This window comes from Nannospalax galili, unplaced genomic scaffold (assembly GCF_000622305.1).
Source record: "Nannospalax galili isolate Female #2095 unplaced genomic scaffold, S.galili_v1.0 scaffold41, whole genome shotgun sequence".
In the NCBI taxonomy this organism is placed as follows: domain Eukaryota; kingdom Metazoa; phylum Chordata; class Mammalia; order Rodentia; family Spalacidae; genus Nannospalax; species Nannospalax galili.
The window spans coordinates 2764361-2773057 of NW_008344991.1; the positions used below are offsets into that span (position 1 = coordinate 2764361).

An 8697-nucleotide genomic window follows, 5' to 3' on the forward strand; every position below is an offset into this window, starting at 1 on the left:
AAAAAAAAAAGAAATGCCTCAGACCCCAGCCCACCATAGCCTCGCAGTGCAGCTGAGGGGAAGCGAAAGAGGCAGGGAAAGAGCGAGGAGAGGCAAAACTGGCACAGAAGCAGATGCAGAGCAAGCGGCCGGCTGAACTCGGCTGCTCTGGGTGCTGCAAATGCTGCCGGCACTTGAGAAGTGTTTTGCATTTCTCAGTGTAAAGGGAAGCCATCTTGAGATGCTGCCCGTGCTTATTGCTGTGCGAAACATAAGTCCCACAGCGTCCTTTTCTCCTTACAACTCACAGCAAGCATTTCCCCGCTGTCTCCTTCAGTACAACTTTGTGGCCCAGTGTGGCCTTGGCATATGGGACTGAAAGAAGTTCATTGGAAAAAAACAAATTATATAGATATACATACATATACATATATACATATATATATATATGTATGTATATATATAGTATGATTGGGGTCAGATACACTGAATGCAACGGGACGCACTTTCTTTTTAAAGAGCAGTGGCATGGGCAGCCAGCCGTTCGAGGGTCATCAGAATAAGTAAAGGTGCTGATTTTGTTCAGAGAGAGGGTCTAAGAAAATCACCGCCAGGAAGTGAAAGCACTGGGACTTACTGTGCGCTTTCACCTAGCACAGCATCTCCCGGCTCTCTACAAGATACGTTAGACCTAGATGTACAGCTGAGCTTGATGTTAGCCAGGCCCTTGGGGTATATGAGCTTCTCTGGAGTAAGCCGCAGCGGAGGGAACTCTGGTTCCAACATACCCTGTACTAGAGAGAGCAGGATAATTGAAAGCCATTCCAAACAGTCCCAGTCCCACACTAGTGAGCAACGCGCGCGCGCGCACGCACACACACACACACACACACACACACACACACACACAAGGGGGTGAGCATACCCAACCCGTGTTCTCTAAGGGCAAGCAAAGATTGGCAGAGTCATCAATATGGCAAGAACTGGCAAATGGGAACCCATCCAATTAAAAAGCTTCTGCATGTCAAGAAACAATGAAGACTCAGCCAATAGTAAGGGAGAAAAATCTTTGTCCAGTCGTTCATTTAGCAGGGGCTTAATAATTAGAGTGAATTAAAAAAAAAACTCAAAAAGGGGCTGGAGAGATGGCTCAGTGGTTGAGAGCACTGGCTGTTCTTGCAGAGGATCCAGATTTGGTTTCCAACTGTCTGTAATGCCTATTTCAGGGGATCTGACATCCTCTTCTGGCCTCTTTCAGAATTGCATGATACAGGTGTGCTTAAATACATGTGGGCAAAACACCCACAGGCATAAAATAGTTTTTAAAAACTCAAAAAGTGAACACCCAAAAAGTCAAATAATTCAATCAATACATGAGCAAGTGAACTGAACGTGTACTTTCCAAATGACGTACAGATGACCAACAAATACATGAAGAAAAGTAAACTGTTAGCCGTCAAGGAAATGCAAATCAAAAATTACATTGAAGTTCCATCCTAGCTCAGTCAGAATGGCTATCATCAAGAAGAATAAAACACAGCCACTATGGAAGTCAGTATGGTGGTTTCTCGAAAAGTTAGAAATAGAACTACCATATGATTCAGATATACCACTGCTGGATTCGCGTCCCCCAAACCAAAGTCAGACTGCTATAGAGATAAATGCGCATCGACGTTTATTACAGTGCTATACACAGTAACCAACTCATGGAATCAGTCTGGATTCCCATTAATAAATGATTGCATAGGAAAGTGTGATAGATTTACACAATGAGGTCTTATTCAGCCACAAAGAAAAGCAAAATCATAGGATTTGCAGGAAAATGGATATAATGAGATCATCATGTTAAGTGAAATAAGCCATATCCAGAAAACAAAGACTGCATAGTCCCCCTCATATTTGGAATCTAGAAAAAAAATGACATGGAAATAGAAGGGAGACCGGGAGGAGGTAGGCTAAAAGAGAGTAATGGAGGGGTGCTATGATGAGTACCTCATATATAAAATAAAATGCTTCAAGGAAACTTATACAACTAATATATGCCATCAAAAAGTAATATCATGTAGACAAGACTTGGTGATTGGGAAATTATAAATCATCTTGGAAAGATTTTATATATATATACACATATATATATTTTAAACTCAAAACCTACTGCATAGTTAAGATATATCCTTCTTTTGCTACTGTCCCTGTACTTCTGTGTAAGGCACAAGTTTGGAGAAGAGAGTGGACAATCAAAGACGGCTCAGAAAATGTGTGTGCAAGACTCAGTGGATACAGTCACATGATCAAACCGGGTGCAGCACCAACAGGGCAAGATTGGAATCTACGGAACATGATTGCATGTCTCCAGTGAAGACTCAATCTTACTACGGCTGCGGTTTTCTCAAGTTTAAGGCCCCATTATTGTTTGATAGTCTGATTTCACATTCATATTAGTGGGCAGCTATGCTCCTTGAATTATAGGTGTGGTCATCGCTAATTTCACTTTATCAACGAAAATTAGATACTATGACAGGTCTTTCTTTATTCAAGTGTGATCAGCTGTTACTGGACCCAGGTCCGTCTTCTTCCCACTTGAGAAATGAGGGTTGTTGGGAAGAAAATCAGATTTAAGTATACTATGACAGGTCTTTCTTTATTCAAGTGTGATATTGTGATCAGCTGTTACTGGACCCAGGTCCATCTTCTTCCCACTTGAGAAATGAGGGTTGTTGGGAAGAAAATCAGATTTAAGGGCTAACACCTTGGAAGATGGGGGCATTATTGTCTCAAAGCCCCACATTAGGAAACTCAGATAGGTGAAAGGGCTGTTATAGTCAGGCACAGGAGATGCAGGCAATAATGGGAAAGAAGGCTACTTGCTGGGTAAGGTCTTCTGCATGTATGCTTATGTCTCCCACCCCACACTGGGATATGGCAATGGATTTTGGTGTCTTTGAGCTACTTCCTGGGATTATTTAAATGAATATATTAGTTTTCAGCAACCTAAACACCACAAAATGACACGGTTTGTGTTGGTTAATGTTCAGGATTAAAGAATAAGAAGGAAGTGTTACATTCTGATGCGATCTGAAGTCACCACATGGTCTGTTGTAAGACTAAAGAAGGATTATTTTTCAGATAACATCTTAGTCATTCAGGTGTGGCTCTTCAATGACGGGCAAAGTTAGAGGGAGAAACTGCAAAAAGGACAACTTGGAAAGGACTGGCACTGTTAGAAGAATATGAGTCTTTTCTTGGGAATCTTAGTCATTCAGGTGTGGCTCTTCAATGATGGGCAAAGTTAGAGGGAGAAACTGCAGAAAGGACAACTTGGAAAGGACTGGCACTGTTAGAATATGAGTCTTTTCTTGGGATAAACGTTTCTAAAGTACTTGGAATTCCATGAGTGGTAGGGGTGAGAGTTGTGTCTTGTAATCATTGAAAGCCTTCCCTTAGGCCATCTCTGAGTTTATGCAGATGGGGGACTCCTGGTAGGCCTCTAGATAGCAGCATCAGCATGGGGGTTGGTTGCTAAAGGATCCAACTATGCTAACTTTCTATCACTGTGACAGAATACCTGAAACAATTCACTGTAAAGGAAGAATGTTTGCTTTGGATGACTGTTTCAGAGATCTTAGTCCATGAGTGGCTGCCTCAACTGCTTTTGGGCCAAAGATGAGACAGAACATCAGAGTAGGGGAACTTGGTGGAACAAAGCTGTTTACCTCAAAGTGGCTATGAAAGAGAGAGGGGAGGGAGAGGGAAAGGAGAGGCAGAGAGAAACAGATAGAAAGAAACAGACAGAATGAGATGGAGTGGGAGGGGAGAGGGAGGAAAGGTCCAGGGATAAGGTACATCCTTTATGATACAACTGTGATCTAGTTTCTCTCACTAGGCCCTACATCCTAACAGCCTATTCAGTTAGGATCTCTTTCATGGATTAACCCATTGATGAAGGTAGTATCCTCATGTTCAAAGTATTGATCACTCATTTTGGCTATGAAGTCTGAATAAGTGGCATTATCTCATTTTTTTAACTGAAAGGATAGTGGTTAAATTGCCTGCTCTCTTACATGAGTGAGTGTCACTGCTAGTCTCATGTGGTGGAAGCACATAGTAAACAACTAAAGAACCAGGGAGTGAGTGTTAAGATGAGAATGTGCCTCCTAAAATTTATGTATTGAACCACCATGCAGAGCTGTCATGAATGTCACAGAATGAGTTATCTACAGAATATGTATGGGGACCTGCCTTGGCCTCTTTTCCTTTTTCTGTCATGTGAAGACAAGGTAAGGTCCTTACTACCCACCGAGTACCAGGACCCTGATCATTGACTTTCCAGTTTCCAAAATTGTAAAGAAAAACTGTTATTTATAAACTAACCAGCATTGTGTAAATGGTTATAGGAGAAAAATAGGGCCTATCAGTGGGTGGGAAGAGGTTAGTTAACATAAGGGCAGTGAGAAGAAAGATCACATTCAACCTGAGCCATATGTGGTTCAGACCATCTTAGACTAACTGGACATGGAGGTTTCTAATTTTTTTATTTGCTTCCAAGGGGAAGAGGTGCTGGCTAGCTTCAGTTGTCAACACACTGGGAAGAGGAAAACTCACTGAGGAATTTCCTCTTTCAGATTAGCCTGTGGGCATGTCTGTGAGGCATTTTCTTAAACGCTAGTTGATGTAGGCCTAGCCCATTATGAGTGATGCCATGCCTGGGCAGATAGGCTGAATAAGAAAGGTAGATGAACAAGCCAGGGAAGCAAGGCAGTAAGCAGAAGTCCTCTGTGGGTTTTGCTTCAGATCCTGCCTCCAACTTCCTGCCCAGCATTGAGCTCCTGCCCTGACTTCCCTCAGGGATGGACTGTCCCTTGGAAGAGTAAGATGAAATAAACCCTTTCCCCCAAAGCTGGATTTAGTCAGACTGTTTTATCACAGCAATAAAAGAAAAATAGTACATGTTTTTTGTCCAAATATGATGTGGAAGACATACTCTTATGAAGCGGATTGTCCCTTGGTTCCTCCCCACCCATAAGCTGAGTACATATAAGTTTTCTGAAGAAAGATTTACCAACAAGGGTTGTCCCAACATGGATGGGCAGCCAATCTCAATTTTTCAATGATGTTTTTAAAAACACTAAATTAGAGGCTTGGAAGACTAGATCTTAGATTCTATGAAAGTGAGGTGTGGGTTTTGTTTTGAAGGAATAATAGTAAAAAAAATGGCTCCTGTATTTATGACCCTTGAAACCATACTCTGCTCTTACTGTGTAAATAGCATACATTTTTCCCAATGTGCATTCAAGCTGTGAAGCCAATGGTTGAGCAGCTATCCAGGCTGAGATAAGTAGTGGATGTTTATTGGCAAGACACAATTAAATAGTAGTGTACAAAACATACAGTCAGTCAGAATAATTAAACCCCTTCTTGTTCCCTGCCTCCTAAATTATCTGAGCAATCAGGCTAGAGAAATGCTCAAATTGTGCATTATTCAAGAAACTATATCTATGTAGACTACGTTAGTAAGACTTTTATAACAAAACATGGACATTATTATATTCTGTTATGGCTTTTAGTGCATATTCATCACTACATAATATCAGATTTGAAGTCTTTCAAATGTTTCCATATCCTGAGGCATTTTGTGAGAATCGGCCTTTTTATGGTCCCTTCTTAAAATCAGAAAAAGGCTGGTGATGGAGGGCTAACAGACAGTTATTTGTATTCTTTCTGTAAACTCACAAATGAAATCACTGTTAAGTACAGAATGGAACTCACCTGGTAAGTCTGACAGTGACTAAAGAACAAGGCTGATGATACCAAAAGCAGGTGTGAGAACCTCCAGTCGTTTACATTCCACATACCTGCATGATGCACAGTGAAAAGAAAATTACATATGGGAATCACTGTCTAAATCACATCTCTTTTGTTGTTTTTAGAGTGTTAACCAAGTATTTCCTTTCAAATTCTAAAGCATTTACTTTGTTCAGTTTTTACACATTCAATTTCTGATTACGATAACTAATATTATATTATATTCTGATTAATATATAATGAGAGGCGGGGATTGTTTTGCTTTTTGTTTTTCTTTGTTTTTGCTGTGTAGCCCAGGCTGGCCTAGAACGTGCAGCAATCTTTTGGCCACTGCCTCCCAAATGCTGGATTTACCATGCCCACTTTGAGAATTCTAAGAACAGTCAGAAGTGATCTTGAGGGCATTAGCTATCTTGAGGACATTTGATGGAAAGATGGTACCAAATTTGACCTAAAATTGGAAAATAAGTGGTAAATTGTCCACTTCCGTGGAGGAAAGAATGCTCAGGGAAAATAGATGAGGAGATAGAGAAGACAGACAGATTGGATGGCCAGAGCCATGTTGTTCTATTCTGACTGGCAAGCTTGAGTCTGCTTGCTGAGGACAGTTGGAGAGAGCTGGGAACATGAATTTTGTGATAAGTGGTTAAGAATGATTTGATGGTGGGTGCCTGTTTTTAATGAGTGCGCTGACTTCTGAGTGCTTGAGGACATTTTGTACTTGAAGAATGCAGACACTAGTGGGCACAATGTCATAGTCTCTTGGTGTCAAGATAGGTATTGTGGGGGAATAAAATAGGATACATAAGACAGAAAGCTTCATGCTAAGAGGAACAGGTGGTCTGAAAGGACAGGAAATGTACATGTACCAAATTTTAACAGAGTTTTATAAAATTTAGGTAGTCATCACAAGTTTGTAGAATTCCTAAAATATTTTATTTATTATTTTTCATTTTGTGTGTATGTGTGTATTGTCTGTATGTAGGTAAGTGCACCCGTGTCGTGCAATGCCCGCAGAGGACAGAAGAGGCTGTCGGATCCCCTGGAACTGGAGTTAAGGACAGTTGTTAGCTGCCATGTGGGTGCTGGGATTCAAAACCGGGTCTTCTGCAAGAACAGCCAGTGTTCTTAACCACTGAGCCATCTCTCCAGCCCCAGGATTCTTATAAAAAGAAATAAAATGTCTCTTTGCTAAATTATGTCTGTTGTACTTTAAATGGGAAGGATGTGGAGAGAGGATAAGACAGGGAGAGAAAGAGGAGACATAAATAGTGCCTAGCTAGTATAAAAACCCAGAGGGAATCGTATTAGTCCAAAGACCTACTGAAAACTTACACATACAATATCTCTACATGAGACCTAGAATATAGCTGAATACTACATAAACAGTGCCAGACAGGAGAAACCTTCCTTTGAGTTGTTAGCCAGGGTAGTCCAAGAAACTCCAAAAATTACACAGGCTATGGTCACAGTCCTTGATTGCCTCCCAGAACTTGATGGTAAGACCCTATTTCTGAAGACAGGACAGAGGATTTGGAGAAATGGTGCTGTAGGTGACCTGGAAGCCACTTCCCCTGAAGGCTAGCTCTTGTAGCTTTGGAGAGTACTATGCAATCTGATAAGGGAGAACATCAAGTGATGATCCAACCCCAGCTTCAGGACCTAATAACCACAACAATGACCAGCACAACAAACAACACTGGTGCAGTAGTGGCACTTTGATCTTGGGGGTAATCAACAGGTACCTAATTGGACTTAATCCTCACTCAATTGGAGGAAACTCATTCATGGTACTGTAAACCTAGCCAAATACACATAGGTGGAGAGGATCTTAGAGAAAACCCCATCTTTTATATTTGTTAAATTGCACAGGTAGCAATTGTCAGTTATTACTGTGCCCCATTCCTGTACTGCATCCCCCAAAGATATTGCTTAGCCAAAGCACATTCTCGTTTTTAGGCCCATCTGTTTGTGTAAGGCATTGGGGTCTTTTTGCTTTTATTTTTGTTTTTTGGAAATAGGGTTACTCTATATAGCCTAGGCTGCCCTTGAATTTACCGTGTAGCCTACATTGGCCTTGTATGTACAGTCCTCTTATCTGCCATATGCTGGGCTTGCAGGTGTGCCCTGCCAAGCCGACAGCATTGTGTTGTTCTGAGCAGGTCCACCTCTCATTTAGCCACAGGACTTTTGTCTACTCCAAGCGTCAGGGATTAATAATCTTTATTGTTTCTACTATTCTTAAAGTGCTCCTTGAATGGTTAGCTGATGTTGTAATAACATTGAGACACTGTCCAAATGGATAATATCCTATATCATGGCTTTTTTTTAACTTTTACAAAAACTTTATTGAGAATTTCATACATGCATATAAGGTATTTTGATCAAATCCATGCCTACTCCCTCTCCCCTCCAACATTCCCCCTTCTGAAGAGGTAACCCTAAAATCTTTTAAGGATTAGATACAAGCTTCCAAATACTTTTGACATTTTGACATTTTTTGGCCTTTGGAACAGAGTGTGTTGCTAACAGGCCCAAGGACATTTTGACTTTTAGCCAAGAAACTGGCTACATTTCCTTGGGGTCTTTTTACCCTAACTGCCTAGCCAGTTCCTACATCCTATTCTTATTACAACATCCCCTGAAGAGGTTACCCAAATTGCCAATAGGGAATAGTGATGCAGACTGCTCTGGCTTTTCCATGCTGAACTGGGATGCAGGGTGAGACAATTGGAGTACCCCTTCAGTGGGTCTATATCATGGCTTTTGTAGAGGACTTTCAGCATGAAATTCATCTGTATTCATCTCCATCTGAGTACGTAGTTCTTTGGGTTTTACTTGAGTCTCATCTATGAATTCCTCAAACACACACAATGTGTATGTATATTTTATATTTTATATATTTATACATATATA

General features: G+C 41.0%; 1 long non-coding RNA gene across 1 annotated transcript in view; it reads right to left on the reverse strand.

The window, feature by feature from the left end:
• Positions 1-5746: 5746 nt before the first annotated feature.
• The window catches only part of LOC115071714, an 82107-nt gene continuing 79156 nt past the window's right edge, over positions 5747-8697 (reverse strand). Inside the window, exon 3 of the long non-coding RNA XR_003850802.1 lies at positions 5747-5831. This is a non-coding gene — a long non-coding RNA (uncharacterized LOC115071714). The remainder of the gene's footprint in view (positions 5832-8697) is intronic.